Raw genomic sequence first — 27383 nt, 5'->3', positions numbered from 1 at the left:
TGGGTGCCTGGCACTCAGCCACTGGAGCCTGATTAGAAGTCGACGGCTGCGCCAACGCCCTCTGTTGTTGCTGCGGCGATCGCTGCAACGAGGAACGACGCGCCAAAGCTTGCAGCCTCCATCATGGCATCCATTTCTGCTCCGACTACCACGGCGTGAAGCCTGTAGTGGTCAATGGCTACTGATATAATCTAAGTTTACAACCCGCAGTAACTTAAACTCAACTTGACTACAGCGAGAGCCCGAAAGTATGCACTACTTTTAATAACGGCTACTTCACTCCAGCAGCTAGGTTGCTGTCTTTGCTAAGGCTTAGCAACTCACCAACGTTAGTGAGCAGCTGATTGCCCGATGCAATTTCCAGCACTACTAACAGCTGTTAGAGTGAATGCACCTGATTTTTATTATTGCGCAAGTGTGACGCCTAAAGTAACAAAATTTACGCGCCCACAAAAGACAAGGAAAGGAAAGAAGCCCTGACGCCAAAACAATGACGCTATCGCCCCCCCTCTTTTGCACCACCGAATTATACCGCTTGGGAATTCCACGAACCGCCGCGCAGTAAGTCTCTGGTAGTTTTTTGAGGTCGCTGGGTACGCCGCGCTCACAGCAAACACGTTGACTTCAGTTCTTTCCACTTTCACAGGGGAAAACACAGTTCAAGATATTGTCTCCGATGGATCACGATGACATCGACCGCACTCCGTGAAAACGTGTGTGTGTGTGTGTGTGTGTGTATGTATGTCTGTGTGTGTGTGTGTGTGCGTGTTTCTTGTGTAATCTGAAAGACACGAAACATTATTGAAATAGATATTACTCCAAGGGTTCAGGGGATCTCGTAGTCGAGTAGTCTCGACTAGAGCCTTCTTACTTGTTTTATTTATTCATTTATTATTTTTATTTATTTATTTATTTTATTTTATTTATTTTGCTTTGTATATTTATTTCTTTATTGTATTTATTACTAGCTGGCCCGGCAAACGTTGCATTGCCCTCTAAATTATTTCTAGGTAAAAAATTGTTGAAAGCTATGTTGTTCAGGCTGGGATACACTGATAAATTTATTAATCGGATTTTCATTCAAGCACCTTGTTGTAAACGACATTCTTCGTTTTTTGGTCGGGTGCAAGAACAAATAATGCGGATCGTTTGCCAACACGTGAGCATGCCACGTACAATTGACCATGAGAAAAACACGCATTTTCCAGATTGAGGCCATAAATAGTCAAAGATTGGCCCTGTGACTTGTTGATCGTCATGGCGAAGGCAAGACGAAGCGGGAATTGAATTCGTTTAAATTCAAAGGGCATATCTGTTGAGCTCATCGGAATCCTAGGAATAAGAACTTCCTCATCTTTAAATTTTCCTTTGAGTATCAACGCGTGAATCACATTGCTCATCAGTTTTCTTATCACCAAACGCGTTCCATTGCACAGTTTTGGTTGGTTTAAATTTCTAAGCATGCAAATCATGGAGAATTGCTCTTTTCATAGCTGTGTTCATTTCTTGACGCCGGTCAAGTTGTTCTTCCATATTGCCCATGAAGTATATTTGCAAGAATTTTTGCTGTGCATCTTCAATAGGTTGCAATGATCCAATGCGATGGCAAATCTGGCCTTGAATCTTTAAATTCAAAGCCATAGTTATAGTTATATTTACAAACACTATTTACAGAAATCTAACAAACTACATTATTCAAAATTTTTTTTTGGCAGTCATAGAAAATAAAATTTTTAACGTAAATTACCTTAAATATCCGTCTCCAATATTTTCCGCCCCAAATTATGTCATTTGGAAACAGGCATTGTATTTTTGAGTGTTCGCTAGAAAATGTCGTGATTCTAGTGTTTCGCCATAAAGCAGGGACCGCAATGGCTATGGTGACCGCTAATGGCAATGTCACTTTACCACTAAGGCAGCACAAACCGGGCGTTTCACCAGCAAACTTCAATGCGCCACAATGCTAGCAAACAACGTCCATTGGACCAATGCAAACTAAACGATTCAAGCTGTAATCAATGGTGCAATCATATCGAAACGCTGCTCGATTCAAATCAATCCTTGAACCATTTCTTATTGCCATTTCCCGGGCTGCCTCTCTTTGAGAAGCACGAATTAAGGCCCTTCTTCCCTGGGTACTAACGCGGAGCCTTTCTCGGGCGATTTCTCGCTCTTCGTCAGATAATTGACTCGCGCTATTCCGTTGCCTAATTGCATTATGGGTCCGCCGGGAAAGATTAGATCTTCTAGGACGCGGCATTTTTATTAATAGTAATACTGCCCTCGCACAAAACCATATAAAACAATCGAGAAATATAAATATAAATAATTTACACAAATTTATGTTTGAGACAAACAAATACCTGAACTTTCGAGATATTTAGCTTTTGTAAAAGTCCAAAAATACAATTTTTAATAATTAACTTTTTTTTTTTAATTTCGAATTTTGAATTTTGAATTTTTTATTTATTTTTGATTGTTAGGTTTTAATCTTTTGATTTTTTTTTTAATTTTTGCAGATTTTTGATTTGAAATATTTATAAAGTTTAAAAGTCCGAAAATATAAAAAGCCAAAAATACACTTTTTAATAATTACCTTTTTTTTTTTTTAATTTCGAATTTTTAATTTTTTATTTATTTTTTGAACAGTCAGGTTTTAATCTTTTGATTTTTTGCAGATTTTTGATTTGAAATATTTTTCCTTTTGATTTGAAAATTTTTTTTTTTTTTTTTTTTTTTTTTTGAATAGTCAGGTCTGCTCGAGGTCAGGAGACCGTAGACTGACTGACTACATTTGTTTATTTACTTCTACACTATTGTCAAAACTGTCACTGTTACCAAGCCTACTGGGTATAAAAAAAATTTGAACATTTGGGGAAAAAACCGCGTTTTTCAAGTATTCGGCAAATTTTTTCAGTATTTTTAAGACCCTATACTAAACTCGTTGCGGAGACAAATCCAACAAATCAAAAACCATGAAAATTGGTTCAGCCCAAATCAAGTTATAAGCAGTCTTCACTTTTACACAACTTTCTTTTATATATATAGATTTATTTTATTTATTATTTTATTTTATTTATTTATTATTTTTATTATTATCATTATTTATTTATTATACCCTGAACCCATTGAAAATGGGAAATCAGGGTATAATGGTTTTGTTGAAATGTATGTAACAGGCAGAAGGAGGCGTGGCAGACCCCACAAAGTATATATATTCTTGATAAGGGCGACGAGCTGAGTCGATATAGCCCTGTCCGTCTGTCTGTCTGTCCGTCTGTCCGACTGTCCGTATGTTTGAACGCGTCGATTTCCGAAGATATAAGAGCTAGAGACTTGAATTTTTTTTTAAATGACCGTATATACAGCGCGAACGTCGAGTTTGCTTTTAAAATTCGATAAATCATCCCGTTATGTTTTTATCGAGTAAAAACATTCAAGTTCAAATCAGATGCCACTATAGCTAATTGTGAATGATTTTTCTTTTTTTTTTAATTTCTCAAATATTCAATATAATATGTAGATCATATGCTGAAAGTTTCATTAAATTCCGTTCAGTCAAAAATTAATAAAAAATAATCAAATATTTGGCCAATTAACAAACGCACGTGCAGCAGCTACAACAAAAACATTCGCTGAATCACATCAGCTGTTTGCTTCGTTTAGTTTTGGTAGATGGCGCAGCAGCAGTGAATCTATTTGAGTTTTGCCAGCGCCACTAGCAGGAGTGGGGTGGCCTAGTGTGTTAGCTGCATTACGCTCGATCGAGAAGTCGCGGTTCGAATCCCCAATCGATGCAACTGATGTCAACTTTTTTTAATTGTTTCAAAATATTTTTATATTTTATTAAATGAGTTTGGTATTTTATTTATATTGTTAAATACACCGAAATTGAAATTTTAACTATACTTTATGTGCGTTTTTAATAGTTTGGTTATTCTAGCAGATTCTTAGAATCACATCAGCAGTTAGATTCGTTTAGTTTTGGTAGATGGCGCTGCAGCAGTGAATCTATTTGAGTTTTGCCAGCGCCACTATCGGGAGTGAGGTGGCCTAGTGTGTTAGCTGTATGACGCTCGATCGAGAAGTCGCGGTTCGAATCCCAATCGATGCAACTGATGTCAACTTTTTTTAATTGTTTCAAAATATTTTTATATTTTATTAAATGAGTTTGGTATTTTATTTATATTTTTAAATACATCGAAATTGAAATTTCAGCCATACTAAATGAGCATTTTTATTTGTTGGGTTCAGGGTAGTATCTAGTCGAGCACTCTCGACTAGAGTTTTCTTACTTGTTTTTTTATTGTAGTTAAAGATATTTTTAATTTAATTTCTATTTATTTATTTTTATTTTTATTCTTTACTATTAATAGTTATTACAGTTCGATTTTACATTCGCATTTTCTTAGATTTCGGTATCTATCAATATTATCATTAACATTACTCTTCTGTTATTCTCGATTCTGCAAACCTCGTCCTGCCAAGACGGATACAACAATTCTTGCTATTATTCCTTATTCATACCAACCATTGGTCTTCACCATTATATCATTTTCGCTGTTATTTCAAGCAATTCGTCTGAACTGACGGATAGCACATCGCCTCTCTTAGACAGATAACTCATCGTCACACCTGACGGCTACCACATCGTCTCTCTTAGACGGATAACTCATCGTCACACCTGACGGCTACCACATCGTCTCTCTTAGACGGATACTCCTCGTCGCACCTGACGGATAACTCATCGTCTCTCTTAGACGGATACTCCTCGTCGCACCTGATGGCTACCACATCGTCTCTCTTAGATGGATACTCCTCGTCGCACCTGACGGATAACTCATCGTCTCTCTTAGACGGATAACTCATCGTCGCACCTGACGGATAACTCATCGTCTCTCATAGACGGATAACTCATCGTCGCACCTGACGGATAACTCATCGTCTCTCTCAGACGGATAACTCTCAGTCTCGTCTGGACTCTTTGGCTTATCTTTAAGCGACTTTATCATATATCTGTCACCATCCAGAACTTCTACCACCAAAAACGTACTAGAGATCCGCGTCTCGGAACACACACACCTGAGCACCACGATCACGCTCCGAAAGTCCCACAAAGACAGTCCCACCAAAATAGAAACCATCCAACAAACAAACTCTCACAACACCGGCCTCACCGCAGCGCAGCCGCCGCCCACCGCGAAGCCAGCAAACGCGTGCATGCGCCACCGTATGTGTACACAAAAATGCGCAGAATAACCAGAACAACAGCCCAAGGAGCCAAGGGCATCTACCAGTCGAGCAGTCTCGACCCGAGTACCCTCACTTGTTTCATATAGCCTTTTGTGCAAAGCTATCTGTAACCAAGGAATAATACACCAGAATCAAAGATAATTGGAAAGCTCTCACCTCGGATCAGTATACTTATCTTCGATTCATCTACCACACATATTTAAGCTACAGTCGCACATCAATTTTCAGCGTCAACGTCTGCCACGTCAGCGTTAAATTTTCGGAGAATGACGTCACGTTTCTGCTGCTCACTTCACGTATTGATAGTCTTGACAAATTCGGTTTTGTAGGTCCAGAATCGTACGCCACTGCTCCTCCGAGAACGTAGGAGGTGGTGCCGATCCCACTTCTGATGTCGGGGCGATGCGTTTCTCATTCTGGTTTTCCATTTTAGCTGCGCGTAATAACGAATTCCCGGCGTGTCGCTAAACTCTTTTAAATGCTCTTACTCGTTCAATCGTCTTCGACCAAGTGTGTCTTCTCTTCTCTCGAAACTTCTAATCATGGTCGCATATTCTTGTTCATCGAAAACACAGCGACCCTGCTGCGAACGACATGACTAGCCGTCCCGCTCTCACCCAGCGACACCCGGGACTACGTTCAGCAACAGCTATTGTTGTCTCTCTCCTAGTGACAGTGCATCCATTAATAGCACCACAACACTAAATCAATCGATTAACACGATATCAAGATATCTAATTGCAATTTCAACAGTGTAAAATCGCACTGACACGACACGGCCATACTGACAGTTACACGTCCCTGTTTAAATCATTTCTCATAGTATCATTCCGACACGGCCATACTGACCCTTACACATCCCTGTGTTATATAGGGCATCATTCTACATTACCTTCTATGCTTTATTATACCCTGAACCCATTTTCAATGGGAAATCAGGGTATAATGGTTTTGTTGAAATGTATGTAACAGGCAGAAGAAGGCGTGGCAGACCCCACAAAGTATATATATTCTTGATCAGGGCGAAGAGCTGAGTTGATTTGGCCCTGTCCGTCTGTCTGTCCGTCTGTCCGTCCGTCCGTCTGTCCGTCTGTCCGTCTGTCCGTATGTATGAACGCGTCGATTTCAGAAGATATAAGAGCTAGAGACTTCAAATTTTTTTTTTAAATGTCCGTAATTACAGCGCGCATATCAAGTTTATCATTAAAAATCGATAACTCATCCCGATCTTTTTTTATCGATTAAAAACCTTATCGAAAACCAGTTATAAAACAAGTAAGAACGTTGCAGTCGGGCGTTACCGACTGCGGAATACTCATTCACATACCATCAACAATTTAGTAGTTAAGTTTCGTTCTAATACTGTAGAATATACAGGTTTTTCCGATTTGCCACGCCCCAACTGGGCGTAGACACCTCATTTTTGGTCAGTTTTTAGAAAGAGATAACGTTACCCTAACTGCAAAGTTTGAATGGTTACCCTAAAAAAATGTGAAAATTACAGGGTATTTTTCGATATGCCACGCCCCTAAAGAGGCGTAAAAATTATTTTTGGGGAATCGATAGAGGAGGCTACCAGTAACTCAACTATCCAAATTTGAAGCTTCTAGCTATTATACTTTAGGAGATATAAACTTTTGCGGTTTGCCACGCCCCCTGTGGGCGGACATATATCCGACAAAACTTTTTGGTCTTGGGTGATCAGTCCGAGTATATATACAAAATTTGAGGTCTCTGCCATCAATAGTGTCCAAAATATAGGAAAAATAAAAAATCACTATATCTTCAGGTCCGATTTGCCACGCCCCCAACGGGCGTAGACTTATAATTTATCTTCAGACTTTATAGAATCATACCATTAGCTGACGTGCAAAATTTCAGCATTCTAGGTTTACAACTTTAGCAGATACAGTTTTATCCGATTTGCCACGCCCCCAATGGGCGTAGATATATCCGCCATAGCTCGTGATCTTGGGTGGTCAACGCGGACCTACATACCAAGTTTCAGCTTTCTAGCTCTTCAACAAACATGATTTCTGGTAGATCGGAAAATGCATTTTCCGATTTGCCACGCCCCTAGTGGGCGGATCGGGAAAATTTTAACACTTTATAAATCGGATATATACACAAGTATGTGTTCCAAATTTCAAGTCTCTAGCTTCAATAGCGCCGAAATAGATTGCGTTCATACGGACAGACGGACAGACGGACAGACGGACGGACGGACAGACGGACAGACGGACAGACGGACGGACAGCAAGACGGACATTGCACAAAACCAATATACTGATTCACTTTCGTGAATGAGTATAATTATATCTTCTACACCTTTACTGCTAGAGTCTCCAAACACATTCGAAAAGAATGTGGTTGGCGTCAAAGCGCCAAAGCGCTTCAAATAGCTCCGAAAGCATCCATGACCCGAGAGGATCTGCGTAAGGTAGAAGTTAACCTCGCCATGTTTGCGGTTAACCCATGGTTCAAGCTCCGGGATGAGCTTGTGCAACCTAGCTGCAACCCCCTACGCCTGAAATCGCAATCGCGTCAGTCCTGGGACGTTTTTGCATAGGCTTCCGCCCTTTAACGACTGTCCAGCTGCTCTGGTTTGTCTGTCGAGCGGCCTGGTTTGAAGTTTCAGCTGTAGCCCGTAGAGCCATTGGATCTTTTGGGTCCGCTTCGCCTTTATTGGGCCTCGGCTTTTTTGAGGGAGTTTTCCTCTGTTCGGAGGCAACTTCCCTCGACCGCTTGGGAGTATTGCTACCTACTGTAGCACTAATGCTCGCTGCCTTAAAGTTTTCGCCTACTTTTTTGAGTGGCGTGGTCTGCACCTCACAGGTTTTAACCGAACGGTTGCAGAACGCTTCGGCCGTCTTGTGAAGGCTGACCAGCCTAGCCAGCTCCTCTCTCATTAAGGCATTTATATGCCGCTGACCGCCAAATAAGGCAGACAAACCCTTTAGTGTAGCTCCTATTTGAGCTAACGCTTCTTTTAGTGACTTGGGTGCCTGGCACTCAGCCACTGGAGCCTGATTAGAAGTCGACGGCTGCGCCAACGCCCTCTGTTGTTGCTGCGGCGATCGCTGCAACGAGGAACGACGCGCCAAAGCTTGCAGCCTCCATCATGGCATCCATTTCTGCTCCGACTACCACGGCGTGAAGCCTGTAGTGGTCAATGGCTACTAATATAATCTGAGTTTACAACCCGCAGTAACTTAAACTCAACTTGACTACAGCGAGAGCCCGAAAGTATGCACTACTTTTAATAACTGCTACTTCGCTCCAGCAGCTAGGTTGCTGTCTTTGCTAAGGCTTAGCAACTCACCAACGTTAGTGAGCAGCTGATTGCCCGATGCAATTTCCAGCACTACTAACAGCTGCTAGAGTTAATGCACCTGATTTTTCTTATTGCGCAAGTGTGACGCCTAAAGTAACAAAATTTACGCTAGTGTGTTAGCTGCATGACGCTCGATCGAGAAGTCGCGGTTCGAATCCCCAATCGATGCAACTGATGTCAACTTTTTTTAATTGTTTCAAAATATTTTTATATTTTATTAAATGAGTTTGGTATTTTATTTATATTGTTAAATACACCGAAATTGAAATTTTAACTATACTTTATGTGCGTTTTTAATAGTTTGGTTATTCTAGCAGATTCTTAGAATCACATCAGCAGTTAGATTCGTTTAGTTTTGGTAGATGGCGCTGCAGCAGTGAATCTATTTGAGTTTTGCCAGCGCCACTATCGGGAGTGAGGTGGCCTAGTGTGTTAGCTGTATGACGCTCGATCGAGAAGTCGCGGTTCGAATCCCAATCGATGCAACTGATGTCAACTTTTTTTAATTGTTTGAAAATATTTTTATATTTTATTAAATGAGTTTGGTATTTTATTTATATTTTTAAATACATCGAAATTGAAATTTCAGCCATACTAAATGAGCATTTTTATTTGTTGGGTTCAGGGTAGTATCTAGTCGAGCACTCTCGACTAGAGTTTTCTTACTTGTTTTTTTATTGTAGTTAAAGATATTTTTAATTTAATTTCTATTTATTTATTTTTATTTTTATTCTTTACTATTAATAGTTATTACAGTTCGATTTTACATTCGCATTTTCTTAGATTTCGGTATCTATCAATATTATCATTAACATTACTCTTCTGTTATTCTCGATTCTGCAAACCTCGTCCTGCCAAGACGGATACAACAATTCTTGCTATTATTCCTTATTCATACCAACCATTGGTCTTCACCATTATATCATTTTCGCTGTTATTTCAAGCAATTCGTCTGAACTGACGGATAGCACATCGCCTCTCTTAGACAGATAACTCATCGTCACACCTGACGGCTACCACATCGTCTCTCTTAGACGGATAACTCATCGTCACACCTGACGGCTACCACATCGTCTCTCTTAGACGGATACTCCTCGTCGCACCTGACGGATAACTCATCGTCTCTCTTAGACGGATACTCCTCGTCGCACCTGATGGCTACCACATCGTCTCTCTTAGATGGATACTCCTCGTCGCACCTGACGGATAACTCATCGTCTCTCTTAGACGGATAACTCATCGTCGCACCTGACGGATAACTCATCGTCTCTCATAGACGGATAACTCATCGTCGCACCTGACGGATAACTCATCGTCTCTCTCAGACGGATAACTCTCAGTCTCGTCTGGACTCTTTGGCTTATCTTTAAGCGACTTTATCATATATCTGTCACCATCCAGAACTTATACCACCAAAAACGTACTAGAGATCCGCGTCTCGGAACACACACACCTGAGCACCACGATCACGCTCCGAAAGTCCCACAAAGACAGTCCCAACAAAATAGAAACCATCCAACAAACAAACTCTCACAACACCGGCCTCACCGCAGCGCAGCCGCCGCGCACCGCGAAGCCAGCAAACGCGTGCATGCGCCACCGTATGTGTACACAAAAATGCGCAGAATAACCAGAACAACAGCCCAAGGAGCCAAGGGCATCTACCAGTCGAGCAGTCTCGACCCGAGTACCCTCACTTGTTTCATATAGCCTTTTGTGCAAAGCTATCTTTAACCAAGAAATAATACACCAGAATCAAAGATAATTGGAAAGCTCTCACCTCGGATCAGTATACTTATCTTCGATTCATCTACCACACATATTTAAGCTACAGTCGCACATCAATTTTCAGCGTCAACGTCTGCCACGTCAGCGTTAAATTTTCGGAGAATGACGTCACGTTTCTGCTGCTCACTTCACGTATTGATAGTCTTGACAAATTCGGTTTTGTAGGTCCAGAATCGTACGCCACTGCTCCTCCGAGAACGTAGGAGGTGGTGCCGATCCCACTTCTGATGTCGGGGCGATGCGTTTCTCATTCTGGTTTTCCATTTTAGCTGCGCGTAATAACGAATTCCCGGCGTGTCGCTAAACTCTTTTAAATGCTCTTACTCGTTCAATCGTCTTCGACCAAGTGTGTCTTCTCTTCTCTCGAAACTTCTAATCATGGTCGCATATTCTTGTTCATCGAAAACACAGCGACCCTGCTGCGAACGACATGACTAGCCGTCCCGCTCTCACCCAGCGACACCCGGGACTACGTTCACCAACAGCTATTGTTGTCTCTCTCCTAGTGACAGTGCATCCATTAATAGCACCACAACACTAAATCAATCGATTAACACGATATCAAGATATCTAATTGCAATTTCAACAGTGTAATATCGCACTGACACGACACGGCCATACTGACAGTTACACGTCCCTGTTTAAATCATTTCTCATAGTATCATTCCGACACGGCCATACTGACCCTTACACGTCCCTGTGTTATATAGGGCATCATTCTACATTACCTTCTATGCTTTATTATACCCTGAACCCATTTTCAATGGGAAATCAGGGTATAATGGTTTTGTTGAAATGTATGTAACAGGCAAAAGGAGGCGTGGCAGACCCCACAAAGTATATATATTCTTGATCAGGGCGAAGAGCTGAGTTGATTTGGCCCTGTCCGTCTGTCTGTCCGTCTGTCCGTCCGTCTGTCCGTCTGTCCGTATGTATGAACGCGTCGATTTCAGAAGATATAAGAGCTAGAGACTTCAAATTTCTTTTTAAATGTCCGTAATTACAGCGCGCATATCAAGTTTATCATTAAAAATCGATAACTCATCCCGATCTTTTTTTATCGATTAAAAACCTTATCGAAAACCAGTTATAAAATTATATCTTCTACACCTTTATTGCTAGAGTCTCCAAACTTTTAATGTATGCTTATATGCAATTTATACAATTTCGGTTTTTGTTAAAATTTACCCCCACCCCTATATTCACCTCCTCACCCTCACTTTTGTAAAAAGCGTATTTCAAATACTAGAGACTTGTGCTTTGGCAATTACATGCATATTCATGTTATAATCATAATCTAAAAGTTTCATGAAGATCGTACGTCCACAAAAAAAGTTATTAAACAATTAAGTTCTAATAGTAAGCGCACACTGCAGCCCATGCGTGTTTATGCGTGGGTGCTTGTGTGTGTATGTGTTTGTGTATGTGTGTGTGTATGTGTGTGTGTATGTGTGTGGGTGTATGCGTTTGTGTGTGTATGTGTTTTTTTTATACCCTGAACCCATTGAAAATGGGAAATCAGGGTATAATGGTTTTGTTAAAAGTATGTAACAGGCAGAAGGAGGCGTGGCAGACCCCACAAAGTATATATATTCTTGATCAGGGCGACGAGCTGAGTCGATTTGGCCCTGTCCGTCTGTCTGTCCGTCCGTCCGTCCGTCCGTCCGTCCGTCCGTCCGTCCGTCCGTCCGTCCGTCCGTATGTATGAACGCGTCGATTTCAGAAGATATAAGAGCTAGAGACTTCAAATTTTTTTTAAAATGTCCGTAATTACAGCGCGCATATCAAGTTTATCATTAAAAATCGATAACTCATCCCGATCTTTTTTTATCGATAAAAAACCTTATCGAAAACTAGTTATAAAATTATATCTTCTACACCTTTATTGCTAGAGTCTCCAAATTTTTAATGTATGCTTATATGCAATTTATACAATTTCGGTTTTTGTTAAAATTTACCCCCCGCCCTTAAATTCACCCCCTCACCATCACTTTTGTAAAAAGCGTATTTCAAATACTAGAGACTTGGGCTTTAGAATATACACACATATTCACCATATGATTACGCTCTAAAAGTTTCATTAAGATCGTATGTCTACAAAAGAAATTATTTAACAAATAAATTCTCATAATATTGCCAACACTGCAGTGTGCACTGCAGCGCAGCCCAGAGCGCAGTTAGCAGAGCACAGGCTTATGCGTGCGTGTGGATGCATGTGTATGTATGTGTGCATAAAAGAAGTGCAGAATGATTAGAATATCAGCTTGGAGGGTTCAGGGTATCTCCTAGTCGAGCAGTCTCGACTGGAGCTTTCTTACTTGTTATACCCTGAACCCATTGAAAATGGGAAATCAGGGTATAATGGTTTTGTTAAAAGTATGTAACAGGCAGAAGGAGGCGTGGCAGACCGCACAAAGTATATATATTCTTGATCAGGGCGACGAGCTGAGTCGATTTGGCCCTGTCCGTCTGTCTGTCCGTCCGTCCGTCCGTCCGTCCGTCCGTCCGTCCGTCCGTCCGTATGTATGAACGCGTCGATTTCAGAAGATATAAGAGCTAGAGACTTCAAATTTTTTTTAAAATGTCCGTAATTACAGCGCGCATATCAAGTTTATCATTAAAAATCGATAACTCATCCCGATCTTTTTTTATCGATAAAAAACCTTATCGAAAACCAGTTATAAAATTATATCTTCTACACCCTTATTGCTAGAGTCTCCAAATTTTTAATGTATGCTTATATGCAATTTATACAATTTCGGTTTTTGTTAAAATTTACCCCCCACCCTTAAATTCACCCCCTCACCATCACTTTTGTAAAAAACGCATTTCAAGTACTAGAGACTTGGGCTTTGGAATGTACACACATATTCATCATATGATTACACTCTGAAAGTTTCATTAAGATTGTGTGTCTACAAAAGAAATTATTTGACAAATAAATTCTCATAATATTGCCCACACTGCAGCGCAGCCCAAGCGCAGTCGCAGCTTACTGCGCAGTTAGCAGAGCGCAGGCTTATGCGTGCGTGTGGATGCATGTGTATGTATGTGTGCATAAAAGAAGTGCAGAATGATTAGAATATCAGCTTAGAGGGTTCAGGGTATCTCCTAGTCGAGCAGTCTCGACTGGAGCTTTCTTACTTGTTTTTATATTCATTTATTGACAAAATTATATAAATTAACAAATGGCAAGTTGCGTGGTGGCTAGGATAGCGCGCGGTGCTTGCGGGACGGCCGTAAAGCATTGCTTCGCAAGCACTATGCGCTACCTTAGCCTGGGACAGCTCGTCTTCTCGATCGCTCGACTCTGCGGAGCTCCACCAAGCTTCCTCCGATTCCAGCATTGCGTTGACTAAGTTGTCCGCTCTGATGGAGCGGCCCACTGCTTCTTCCAGACGACGCCTCTCCTCCAGGAACCGTCCACATTCGAAAAGAATGTGGTTGGCGTCTTCCACATGCCCTCGCTCGCACCAGGGGCACTCGTCAGATTCCTCGTGGCCAAAGCGCTTCAAATAGCTCCGAAAGCATCCATGACCCGAGAGGATCTGCGTAAGGTAGAAGTTAACCTCGCCATGTTTGCGGTTAACCCATGGTTCAAGCTCCGGGATGAGCTTGTGCGTCCACCGCCCTTTAGCTGAGCTATTCCACCTTCTTTGCCATCGTGCGATGCTGTTTGCCCTGACAGCGTTGAGTCGCGTAGGCCCGTGTGAATTCCGCTCCACGGCTTCGGCGACCAAATACTCCAGTGGCACCATACCGGCTATGACGAGCGCCGCGTCATCGGAGATAGTCCTGAAAGCGCAGCTGACTCTGATTGCGCTCAGCCTGTAGATCGCGCAAATGCCTCGGCTGTAGCTCGGCGTTGCCATCGCTCTTGCCCATATTGGCGCCGCATAGAGGATGACAGACCTAATGACGCTCATTAGGAGAAGACGTCGTTGCTGTTTAGGTCCCCGCGTGTTAAGCATGATTCTCGAGTGAGCTCTACAAGAATCAGCTGCCTTTTTATGCACATATTCTAAGTGCTCGCGGAAAGTTAATCTTGTGTCTATCATGACACCAAGACATCTTATCGCCCTCTTTGACGCAATGGTGATGCTGCCGATCTTTATATTGGCAGTTTCCACTCTTTTGCGACTGCTGACTAGTAAAACTTCGGTCTTGTGTGCCGCTAGCTCGAGCCCAGCTCCTGTCAACCAGCTTCGTATGCGATTGATACTTTCGCTGCACATATCCTCTGTATCTTTGAGCTCCTTTCCTATGGCTACGACAGCTACATCATCAGCAAAGCCAATGGTGTGCGCGCCTGCTGGTAGTTCCAAGCGCAGTACGCCGTCGTACATGATGTTCCATAGGAGAGGCCCCAGCACTGAGCCTTGGGGTACTCCAGCTGACACTGTATGAGTTTGGGGACCCTCACTCGTGTTGTATACCAGTGTTCTTCCTCTGAAGTAGCTCTTTATTATCTCTCTTAGATATTTAGGGATATTATATTGTGACAGCGCATTCAGTATCATATCCCAACTAGCTGTGTTGAAGGCATTCCTTACATCCAGGGTCGCGATGATACAATATTCCTTCGTCCCGTGCATCCATCTGGTGCCTTGAATAGCGGAAGTGGCCAGACCAACAACTTTGTTAAGCGCGTCCGTTGTTGACCGGGCCTTCCGGAATCCAAATTGGTTTGGTGACAGGCCTCCGGCGCTTGCAATCGCAGTCTCCAGCCTAGAGCAGATCAGTTTCTCAAACACCTTTCCCATGGTGTCTAAGAGACAGATCGGTCTGTACGAAGATGGCTCATCTGGTGGTTTGCCAGCCTTGGGTAGCAATACCAGATTCTGGGCTTTCCATTTTGCCGGGAACGTCTCTTGGATCAGGCATTCGTTAAATAATTCGGCGAACGTACTTGGGTGCAAGGCGAGGGCTAGCTTTAGCGCACGATTTGGGATCCCGTCCGGCCCTGGAGCTGTGTTGGTTCTGAGACCTCGGAGAACTACTGATATTTCTTCCTCTGTAACTAAAACAATTTCAGTGCTCGTTGAGCCCTGATCAGCAGACTCGGACTCAGGGGCGTGAATGGAGCTTAAACTTTCTGGAAAGAGTGTTTCCACAATCGATTTAAGCTCCAGACGATCCGTAGGCTGCACCTGTCTACCTGCGTATAGTCTTTTAACTACTATCTTATATGCCCTGCCCCAAGGGTCATATTCGGCTGAGTCGCACAACTGTAAAAAACATTCTCTTTTGCTTGCCCGAATGGCCTTCTTCAGCTGTCTTCTAACTGCCTGGTAAGCTAACTCTTTCTCAAAAAACGTTGACCTACCGCGAGCCCGTTGGTAGCTTCTTCTCGCCTGGATGCATTTGCGACGAATGTCACCTATTTGCGTATTCCACCAATACGTAGGATCATGTTGTCGCGTGAACTGCTTGCGACGTAACATGCTGCTATTGCAGGCACACTGTATTTGGGATACCATTTGGCATGCTCTGGCCTCAGCATTACCAATTGTACCTAGAGACTGAATGGCCTCTGAAAAGACCGCGGGATCAAAAGTATCTAGCCGATACGACTCCCTCCACAATGTTGACGCCCTGGCAGGTGGCTCACCTATTGTGAACAGAAGTGCCGTATGATCGCTGCCTGTATAGCTATCGCAATGGCTCCATGTTGCTCCCCGAAAGAGGGATGAAGTGACAAAAGTAATGTCGATAACAGACCCGTATCCCGCCCGACTGAAGGTGTACTCATGGCCAGTGTTGAGCAGTGCAACATCTAGTGTCGCGAAGATCTCCAGTAGGATACGACCTCTGGCATTTGTTGTTGGGCTACCCCATTCTAGCGCCCAGGAGTTAAAATCTCCAGCTATAATGGCCTTCCGACCCCTAGCATCCTCGGCAAGCTCGTCGAGCACCGTCGTGAATTCACTGAGCTGCATGCTGGGGGCCAGATAGCAACTGTAAAGCCACAAGCTACCATATCGACCACGTACGAACCCATTGAATGACTTAACATTCGAAAGTACGTTCGTTGAGTTGCCGCATACCCACAACGCAGCTTTGCCATTAACGTCTGTTGACCATGTCCTAGGGCAGCTGGTTCTACAGTGGTGAGGCTCACTGAGAAAAGCTACATCTATACATTTTTCCCTAATGGTCTGCTCTAGAAGATCTTGGGCAGCAACACAATGATTTAAGTTAAACTGCAAAAACCTTAACATTTCATTTTACGAACGGTAAGATGGGCACTTGAAGCTGCCTGCTGAATGGTCCGTCTGCTTTTCACCTTTCCGGATGCAGAGGCTACATTTTGGTGGCTTGGTGCATGCTTTGGCACTGTGACCCATCTCTCCACACCTGAAACAGGCGCCCTTTAAGTCACAGTCGCTGCCGCAGTTTGCTGCCATATGGCCGCAATCGAGGCACTTGAAACAGCGTTTAGGCTGCTCCACGGCTCGGATACGGCAAACTACCCATCCTATTCTAATTTTGGACAGCTCGAGCAGAGTTTTAGCTTTCCCAATTGGAAGAGCAACCGTAGCTCTTTGCTGTCCACCAAAAGCTGGCCGAAGCGATTTGATAGCCTCAATGGGGAGTGAGCTATTCTTCAACTCCACCCTAATTGCCTCCAAGATCTCCTCTTTGGTCGCTAACTCATCTAGATCGCGAATCTCAACTTGCGCCGATTCGGTAAGTGTTTTAACTACCGCTCGGTCTCCCAAGGCCTTGCCTACAGCTTCGTGCAGAGCCTCAGCGCTATGCTCCGGCTTCCTACTCAGTTGCAGTAAAAGGTCCCCCTTAGCTGTCTTCCTAATTCCTTGAACGTCGCTGCTCAGATGCTTCAAATTTGGGTCGTTTTTAACTACACGAAGCATGTCCGCATAGCTGCAACCCCCTACGCCTGAAATTGCAATCGCGTCAGTCCTGGGACGTTTTTGCATAGGCTTTCGCCCTTTGACGACTGTCCAGCTGCTCTGGTTTGTCTGTCGGGCGGCCTGGTTTGAAGTTTCAGATTCAGCTGTAGCCCGTAGAGCCATTGGTTCTTTTGGGTTCGCTGCACTTCTATTGGGCCTCGGCTTTTTTGAGGGAGTTTTCCTCTGTTCGGAGGCAACTTCCCTCGACCGGTTGGGAGTATTGCTACCTACTGTAGCACTAATGCTCGCTGCCTTAACGTTTTCGCCTACTTTTTTGAGTGGCGTGGTCTGCACCTCACAGTTTTTAACCGAACGGTTGCAGAACGCTTCGGCCGTCTTGTGAAGGCTGACCAGCCTAGCCAGCTCCTCTCTCATTAAGGCATTTATATGCCGCTGACCCCCAAATAAGGCAGACAAACCCTCTAGTGTAGCTCCTATTTGAGCTAACGCTTCTTTTAGTGACTTGGGTGCCTGCCACTCAGCACTCAGCCTGGTTAGAAGTCGACGGCTGCGCCAACACCCTCTGTTGTTGCTGCAGCGATCGCTGCAACGAGGAACGACGCGCAAAAGCTTGCAGCTCGTCCTCCATCATGGCATCCATTTCTGCTCCGACTACCACGGCGTGAAGCCTGTAGTGGGCAATGGCTACTACTATAATCTGAGTTTACAACCCGCAGTAACTTAAACTCAACTTGACTACAGCGAGAGCCCGAAAGTATGCACTACTTTTAATAACTGCTACTTCGCTCCAGCAGCTAGGTTGCTGTCTTTGCTAAGGCTTAGCAACTCACCAACGTTAGTGAGCAGCTGATTGCCCGATGCAATTTCCAGCACTACTAACAGCTGCTAGAGTGAAAGGAAAGAAGCCCTGACGCCAAAACACTGACGCTATCGCCCCCCCTCTCTTGCACCTCCGAATTATACCGCTTGGGAATTCCACGAACCGCCGCGCAGTAAGTCTCTGGTAGTTTTTTGAGGTCGCTGGGTACGCCGCGCTCACAGCAAACACGTTGACTTCAAATCTTTCCACTTTCACAGGGGAAAACACAGTTCAAGCTATTGTCTACGATGGACCACGATGACATCGACCGCACTCCGTGAAAACGCAACTCGAACTCCTGTGTGTGTATGTGTGTCTGTATGCGTGTGTGTGTATGTGTGCCTGTGTGTGCTTTCGTGCCTGTGTGTGTGTGTGTGCGTGTTTCTTCTGTAAGCTGAAAGACGCGAAAAATTATTGAAATATCTATTGCTCCAAGGGTTCAGGGGATCTCGTAGTCGAGCAGTCTCGACTAGAGCTTTCTTACTTGTTATACCCTGAACCCATTTTCAATGGGAAATCAGGGTATAATGGTTTTGTTGAAATGTATGTAACAGGGAGAAGGAGGCGTGGCAGACCCCACAAAGTATATATATTCTTGATCAGGATGACGAGCTGAGTTGATTTGGCCCTGTCCGTCTGTCTGTCCGTCTGTCCGTCTGTCCGTATGTATGAACGCGTCGATTTCAGAAGATATAAGAGCTAGAGACTTCAAATTTTTTTTAAAATGTCCGTAATTACAGCGCGCATATCAAGTTTATCATTAAAATTTGATAACTCATCCCGATCTTTTTTTATCGATAAAAAACCTTATCGAAAACCAGTTATAAAATTATATCTTCTACACCTTTATTGCTAGAGTCTCCAAATTTTTAATGTATGCTTATATGCAATTTATACAATTTCGGTTTTTGTTAAAATTTACCCCCCACCCTTAAATTCACCCCCTCACCCTCACTTTTGTAAAAAGCGTATTTCAAATACTAGAGACTTGTGCTTTAGCAATTACATGCATATCCATGTTATAATCATAATCTAAAAGTTTCATGAAGATCGTATATCCACAAAAAAAGTTATTAAGCAATTAAGTTCTCATAGTAAGCGCACACTGCGCCCATGCGTGTTTATGCGTGGGTGCTTGTGTATGTATGTGTGTGTGTATGTGTTTGTGTATGTGTGTGTATGCGTTTGTGTGTGTATGCGTGCGTGAATGCGTGCGTGTTTATTGTGTAAGCTGAAAGACGCGAAAAATTATTGAAATAGCTATTACTCCAAGGGTTCAGGGGATCTCGTAGTCGAGCAGTCTCGACTATAGCTTTCTTACTTGTTATGTTGCAATTTGTTGCCATTATTTCGCGATTTTTTGTACCCTGAACCCATTTTCAATGGGAAATCAGGGTATAATGGTTTTGTTAAAAGTATGTAACAGGCAGAAGGAGGCGTGGCAGACCCCACAAAGTATATATATTCTTGATCAGGGCGACGAGCTGAGTTGATTTGGCCCTGTCCGTCTGTCTGTCTGTCCGTCTGTCCGTATGTTTGAACGCGTCGATTTCCGAAGATATAAGAGCTAGAGACTTGAATTTTTTTTTAAAATGACCGTATATACAGCGCGGACGTCGAGTTTGCTTTTAAAATTAGATAAATCATCCCGTTATGTTTTTATCGAGTAAAAACATTCAAGTTCAAATCAGATGCCACTATAGCTAATTGTGAATGATTTTTCTTTTTTTAAATTTCTCAAATATTCAATATAATATGTAGATCATATGCTGAAAGTTTCATTAAATTCCGTTCAGTCAAAAATTAATAAAAAATAATCAAATATTTGGCAATTAACAAACGCACGTGCAGCAGCTACAACAAAAACATTCGTTGAATCACATCAGCTGTTTGCTTCGTTTAGTTTTGGTAGATGGCGCAGCAGCAGTGAATCTATTTGAGTTTTGCCAGCGCCACTAGCAGGAGTGGGGTGGCCTAGTGTGTTAGCTGCATGACGCTCGATCGAGAAGTCGCGGTTCGAGTCCCGGTCGATGCAACTGATGTTAATTTTTATACCCTGAACCCATTGAAAATGGGAAATCAGGGTATAATGGTTTTGTTAAAAGTATGTAACAGGCAGAAGGAGGCGTGGCAGACCCCACAAAGTATATATATTCTTGATCAGGGCGACGAGCTGAGTCGATTTGGCCCTGTCCGTCTGTCTGTCCGTCCGTCCGTCCGTCCGTCCGTATGTATGAACGCGTCGATTTCAGAAGATATAAGAGCTAGAGACTTCAAATTTTTTTTAAAATGTCCGTAATTACAGCGCGCATATCAAGTTTATCATTAAAAATCGATAACTCATTCCGATCTTTTTTTTATCGATAAATAACCTTATCGAAAACCAGTTATAAAATTATATCTTCTACACCCTTATTGCTAGAGTCTCCAAATTTTTAATGTATGCTTATATGCAATTTATACAATTTCGGTTTTTGTTAAAATTTACCCCCCACCCTTAAATTCACCCCCTCACCGTCACTTTTGTAAAAATCGTATTTCAAATACTAGAGACTTGGGCTTTGGAATATACACACATATTCACCATATGATTACGCTCTAAAAGTTTCATTAAGATCGTATGTCTACAAAAGAAATTATTTAACAAATAAATTCTCATAATATTGCCCACACTGCAGCGCAGCCCAAGCGCAGTCGCTGCTTACTGCGCAGTTAGCAGAGCGCAGGCTTAGGCGTGCGTGTGGATGCATGTGTATGTATGTGTGCATAAAAGAAGTGCAGAATGATTAGAATATCAGCTTGGAGGGTTCAGGGTATCTCCTAGTCGAGCAGTCTCGACTGGAGCTTTCTTACTTGTTTTAATTGTTTTCAAAATATTTTTATATTTTATTAAATAAGTTTGGTATTTTATTTATATTTTTAAGTACATCGAAATTGAAATTTCAGCCATACTAAATGAGCATTTTTATTTGTTGGGTTCAGGGTAGTATCTAGTCGAGCACTCTCGACTAGAATTTTCTTACTTGTTTTTTTATTGGATTTAGCAAAGATTTACACACAACTTCTAATTTAAACATTTCAAATACCTTTGAGGGATCAAAAGTTATATCTAACGAAGCACACATATGAATGTTAGTTTTCATCTACAAATGCACAGTAACATTTTGCACAATTGGACGAAAAATCACCGAACTACAACTAATTATACCCTGAACCCATTTTCAATGGGAAATCAGGGTATAATGGTTTTGTTGAAATGTATGTAACAGGGAGAAGGAGGCGTGGCAGACCCCACAAAGTATATATATTCTTGATCAGGGCGACGAGCTGAGTTGATTTGGCCCTGTCCGTCTGTCTGTCCGTCTGTCCGTATGTATGAACGCGTCGATTTCAGAAGATATAAGAGCTAGAGACTTCAAATTTTTTTTAGAATGTCCGTAATTACAGCGCGCATATCAAGTTTATCATTAAAAATCGATAACTCATCCCGATCTTTTTTTATCGATAAAAAACCTTATCGAAAACCAGTTATAAAATTATATCTTCTACACCTTTATTGCTAGAGTCTCCAAATTTTTAATGTATGCTTATATGCAATTTATACAATTTCGGTTTTTGTTAAAATGTACCGCCACCTCTAAATTCACCCCCTCACCATCACTTTTGTAAAAAGCGTATTTCTAATACTAGAGACTTGTGCTTTGGCAATTACATGCATATCTATGTTATAATCATAATCTGAAAGTTTCATGAAGATCGTACGTCCGCAAAAAAAGTTATTAAGCAATTAAGTTCTCATAGTAAGCGCTCACTGCAGCCCATGCGTGTTTATGCGTGGGGGCTTGTGAGTGTATGTGTTTGTGTATGTGTATGTATGTGTTTGTGTATGTGTGTGTGCATGTGTATGCGTGTTTCTTGTGTAAGCTGAAAGACGCGAAAAATTATTGAAATATCTATTGCTCCAAGGGTTCAGGGGATCTCGTAGTCGAGCAGTCTCGACTAGAGCTTTTTTACTTGTTATACCCTGAACCCATTTTCAATGGGAAATCAGGGTATAATGGTTTTGTTGAAATGTATGTAACAGACAGAAGGAGGCGTGGCAGACCCCACAAAGTATATATATTCTTGATCAGGGCGACGAGCTGAGTTGATTTGGCCCTGTCCGTCTGTCTGTCCGTCTGTCCGTCTGTCCGTCCGTCCGTCTGTCCGTCTGTCCGTATGTATGAACGCGTCGATTTCAGAAGATATAAGAGCTAAAGACTTCAAATTTTTTTTAAAATGTCCGTAATTACAGCGCGCATATCAAGTTTATCATTAAAAATCGATAACTCATCCCGATCTTTTTTTATCGATAAAAAACCTTATCGAAACCCAGTTATAAAATTATATCTTCTACACCTTTATTGCTAGAGTCCCCAAATTTTTAATGTATGCTTATATGCAATTTATACAATTTCGGTTTTTGTTAAAATTAACCCCCCACCCTTAAATTCACCCCCTCACCCTCACTTTTGTAAAAAGCGTATTTCAAATACTAGAGACTTGTGCTTTAGCAATTACATGCGTATTCATGTTATAATCATAATCTAAAAGTTTCATGAAGATCGTACGTCCACAAAAAAGTTATTAAGCAATTAAGTTCTCATAGTTAGCGCTCACTGCCGCCCATGCGTGTATATGCTTGTATGTGTATATGTATGTAATTGTTTGTGTATGTGTGTGTGTGTATGTATGTGTGTGTATGTATGTGTGTGTATGTATGCCCGTGTGTGCGTGCGTGCGTGTGTGTGTGTGTGTGTGTGTGTGTGTGTGTGTGTGTGTGTGTGTGTGTGTGCGTGTTTCCTGTGTAAGCTGAAAGTCGCGAAAAATTATTGAAATAGCTATTACTCCAAGGGTTCAGGGGATCTCGTAGTCGAGTAGTCTCGACTAGAGCTTTCTTACTTGTTTTATATGGTTTTGTGCGTGGGCAGTATTACTATTAATAACAAGTAAGAAAGCTCCAGTCGAGACTGCTCGACTAGGATTTGCAAAAATGCTGCAAGGCCGATGTTATGATTTTCTCAAATAACTTCGGAATAGCAGATAATTTCGCGATGCCTCTATAATTGGAAATATCAGATCTTCCACCTTTTTTATATAAGGGAATGATAAAAGATTCTTTCCAAATTGAAGGGAACACAGAAGTATCTAAGGACAAGTTAAACAATTTTAGTAATTGTGACTGAAGAGAAACACTGCACTCTTTAATCACACAACTAGGAATATTATCAGCACCAGGAGAGAAAGATGATTTCAATGTCCTAATGGCTGCGGCCAGAGAGGATGCAGTAACTTTGGGAGTATTTATAGATCCATATTCAGGAAGAGAATAAGGATATGAGTTGCTGTAGAGATCAGGAGAAGAATAAGTGGATTGAAAAAAATCAGCAAATAGATCAGAGGAATCCTGATCATTGCATGTTTTTTCACCTCCAAGGACGAATGAGGACGGCAAACCAGAGGATTTACGCTTCGAGTTTACAAACGAGAAAAATTGTTTGGGATCTCGAGTAAACTGACGTTTGCAACGTGTAAGATAATTCTCATAACAGCTAGAATTTAAAAGATTGAAGTTTGACTTGGCAATGGAATATTTGGACCAGTCAATACTTGAACCAGACTTTTTGTAATTTTTAAAACATTTAGTTTTAATGTTTCTCAAGTTCGACAGAGTTTTGGTGAACCAAGGTGGCTTATTTGAAACTGGCGAAACACGGCGGAGAGGGACACAAACATCCAGAATAGAGTTTAAGGTAGAATAAAAAAACGATGCTGCTGAATTAATATCAACCGATTCATATAAAATAGACCAGTCTGTTGAATTAATTAGTTCGTTAAGCAAAACGAAATTGCATTTACGATAACAGCGACTAAGTTTAGAAGGCATTGGTGTAGTAGAGGGAGGATTATCGATAGTTAATAAAACCTCTAAAGTGGGGTGATATATATCCTCAGGTAAGGAGAGAGGGGTTGATCTCGCGACATTAATGAGCGAATCATGATTAACAAACACAAGATCAAGCGTGCGATTAAGATGGTTTGAAATAGAGTTCATCTGAAACATAGACAGGTTAAACAATTCATCAAAAAGATAGTGATCAATTGTCGGAATAAAGTAATTTGCATTACAAGTTGAAGACCAAGAAGTGTTCGGAATATTAAAATCACCCAACACAAGAAGACAATCTCTATCATTTACATGTTCATTAACTTGTTTAATACAATTTATGTGGTGAGCATAAACTTGTACATCAGAAGAGGGAGGGATATAAGAACATGTGATGTATAATGAGCACGATGGGAGAGTTAATTTAACCGCTATAATCTCCACATCATGAAGGGACGAAAAGGTAAACAATTCAGAGTGGATAATGGACTTAACCGCAATTAACACCCCACCACCTCTGCGCGACGAACGGTCGAGTCGATAAATAGTGAAATTACTTGAAAGAATTTCACTATTATGAATATTACTACTTAGCCATGTTTCAGTGAAAGCGATAATATCATATTGTACACTGAAACTATGCAAGAAAAGACTTTTAAGTTTTGAGTTTAAGCCACGTACATTTTGATAAATCAGGGACAGCTGAGAAGAGGCTTGTAAGTAATTTAGTTTTTTGGTACAACGTTTGATGAAGACTGCACCGAAGGTAAATTTACTGAAATGGGCATCGATCTGTTACGATTTTTGGGTTTAAATTCATGAACAACTACATGAGGTGGCCAGAAATTAGGATCACAAAGGGTTTTAAAGTATTCTACAGGCACATTGATTTTGAACGAAGCAATTTCACGCGGTGTCGCAAAACTAAACTTCGATATAAAAACATTAGCCGGAATCTTATTTGAGATAAAAGCCGATACTGCCTCAATGGTAGTGTCAGATGAAAGCCTAGATAAGAAAACTTGCTTTCTAGGAGAGACAACAGATAAGGTAATGCTCTGAGAGGCTGACTTATTGTCACTCTTTGTTTGAGCAACAATAGAAGTAACATCCAAATTTGGGACAGGGGCTTGAGTTTCAATAGAAGCCTCAATAGGAGAAACAGATATGGGACAAGGTGAAGGAGGATCTAGAGAATTGGGAGCCGACGACAAAACAGAAGCGCAAGGTGAGGGAGGAGCAAGCGAATTAGGTGACGGTACTATTACAGAAGGAGTTACCGACAACAAAGGAGTATCCAATTGAGAGAGAGGACTTTCAAAGCCGTACTGATTTAAGATTTCCTCAGCAGCAGCCATGTCACTGGTCAACTGCATAGAAATCTTCCTCAGTTTTAAAAATTGAGCCCTCAGCACTATACATTTTAGAAAAATTTATTTGTTTTTCCAAGCAAATCGGACAAGACCAGCGTATGCCTCCACTACCAGCTTTAGAAGTAGACATAATCTTGTCATATTCACGCCCAGTAAGACCTGCACACTTAGTATGCATCATGTTATCACAGAGCCAGCAACTTATAAATTGCGCTTGTGCAGAATCAACTGTTTGCCTGAAAGTGCAAGCTTTTTTGCAGCAACTCATATTGGCAATTGGGATAGATCACAAAATTACTGAATGTAAACAGAAATGTAAAAACCAAGAGAGATATAAATGTGTTGAGAGCGAGTCCAACAACAAACAGCCGTTACAGAGCGCAACGAAAATATATGTTGAGAGAGCGAGTCAACAACAAAAACAGCCGTTACAGAGCAGATCAAAAGTCCTCAGCGAGAGAGTATACTTGCACACCACAAAAATCAAAGATTCAAGAGAGGCAAATACAACAACCGTAGATAGTGAGAGCAACTTATGCACACACTCACACAAACTTAGAAGGAGTGAACTGGGGAGAGCGCCAACAAATAGAAACACTAAAGCAGAAATGCAAATAATGAAACTAATGAACCGACACTGCACACAAAGCTTCACAAATTAAAAAAGCAAATTATTAAAAACACAGTGAACAACGGATCAAACCTTGCACAGGAAAATATAGATATTTGCTATATACAACCGAACCGCAATTATGTGAAATTTAATAAGAATAATTAACTAAGAAAACAAGAATAATTGAAGAGCACAATAGTAAACACGTCTGTTAACTCTCACTGAGAACTCTCTGATTAGAATTTATTTGTTAAATAATTTCTTTTGTAGACATACGATCTTAATGAAACTTTTAGAGCGTAATCATATGGTGAATATGTGTGTATATTCCAAAGCCCAAGTCTCTAGTATTTGAAATACGCTTTTTACAAAAGTGAGGGTGAGGGGGTGAATTTAAGGGTGGGGGGTAAATTTTAACAAAAACCGAAATTGTATAAATTGCATATAAGCATACATTAAAAATTTGGAGACTCTAGCAATAAAGGTGTAGAAGATATAATTTTATAACTGGTTTTCGATAAGGTTTTTTATCGATAAAAAAAGATCGGGATGAGTTATCGATTTTTAATGATAAACTTGATATGCGCGCTGTAATTACGGACATTCTAAAAAAAATTTGAAGTCTCTAGCTCTTATATCTTCTGAAATCGACGCGTTCATACATACGGACGGACGGACGGACGGACGGACAGACAGACGGACAGGGCCAAATCAACTCAGCTCGTCGCCCTGATCAAGAATATATATACTTTGTGGGGTCTGCCACGCCTCCTTCTGCCTGTTACATACTTTTAACAAAACCATTATACCCTGATTTCCCATTTTCAATGGGTTTAGGGTATAAAAATGCCGCGTCCTAAAAGATCTAATCTTTCCCGGCGGACCCATAATGCAATTAGGCAACGGAATATCGCGAGTCAATTATCTGACGAAGAGCGAGAAATCGCCCGAGAAAGGCGCCGCGTTAGTACCCAGCAAAGAAGGGGCTTAATTCGTGCTTCTCAAAGAGAGGTAGCCCGTGAAATGGCAATAAGAAATGGTTCAAGGATTGATTTGAATCGAGAAGCGTTGCGATATGATTGCACCATTGACTAGCTTGAATCGTTTAGTTTGCATTGGTCCAATGGACGTTGTTTGCGTGTTTTTCTCATGGTCAATTGTACGTGGCATGCTCACGTGTTGGCAAACCATCCGCATTATTTGTTCTTGCACCCGACCAAAAAACGAAGAATGTCGTTTACCACAAGGTGCTTGAATGAAAATCCGATTAACAAATTAATCATAGTGTATCCCAACCTGAACAACATAGCTTTCAACAATTTTTTACCTAGAAATAATATAGAGGGCAATGCAACGTTTGCC

The 27383-nt window shown here is 41.6% G+C and overlaps 1 long non-coding RNA gene across 1 annotated transcript; it reads right to left on the bottom strand.

Moving 5' to 3' along the window:
* Nucleotides 1-1029: 1029 nt before the first annotated feature.
* On the bottom strand, nt 1030-3067 carry LOC149269489 (uncharacterized). The gene is made up of 3 exons (XR_016269745.1): nt 2364-3067; nt 1748-2277; nt 1030-1623 (listed from the first exon to the last, which is right to left on the bottom strand). It is a non-coding gene; the product is annotated as an uncharacterized LOC149269489 (long non-coding RNA).
* Between the last annotated feature and the right edge of the window lie 24316 nt (nt 3068-27383).

The sequence above is a fragment of the Drosophila arizonae genome, chromosome 4, assembly GCF_054131065.1.
Source record: "Drosophila arizonae isolate 15081-1271.41 chromosome 4, UAZ_ARI_1.0, whole genome shotgun sequence".
NCBI lineage: Eukaryota > Metazoa > Arthropoda > Insecta > Diptera > Drosophilidae > Drosophila > Drosophila arizonae.
This window is presented reverse-complemented; position numbering and strand designations above follow the sequence as displayed.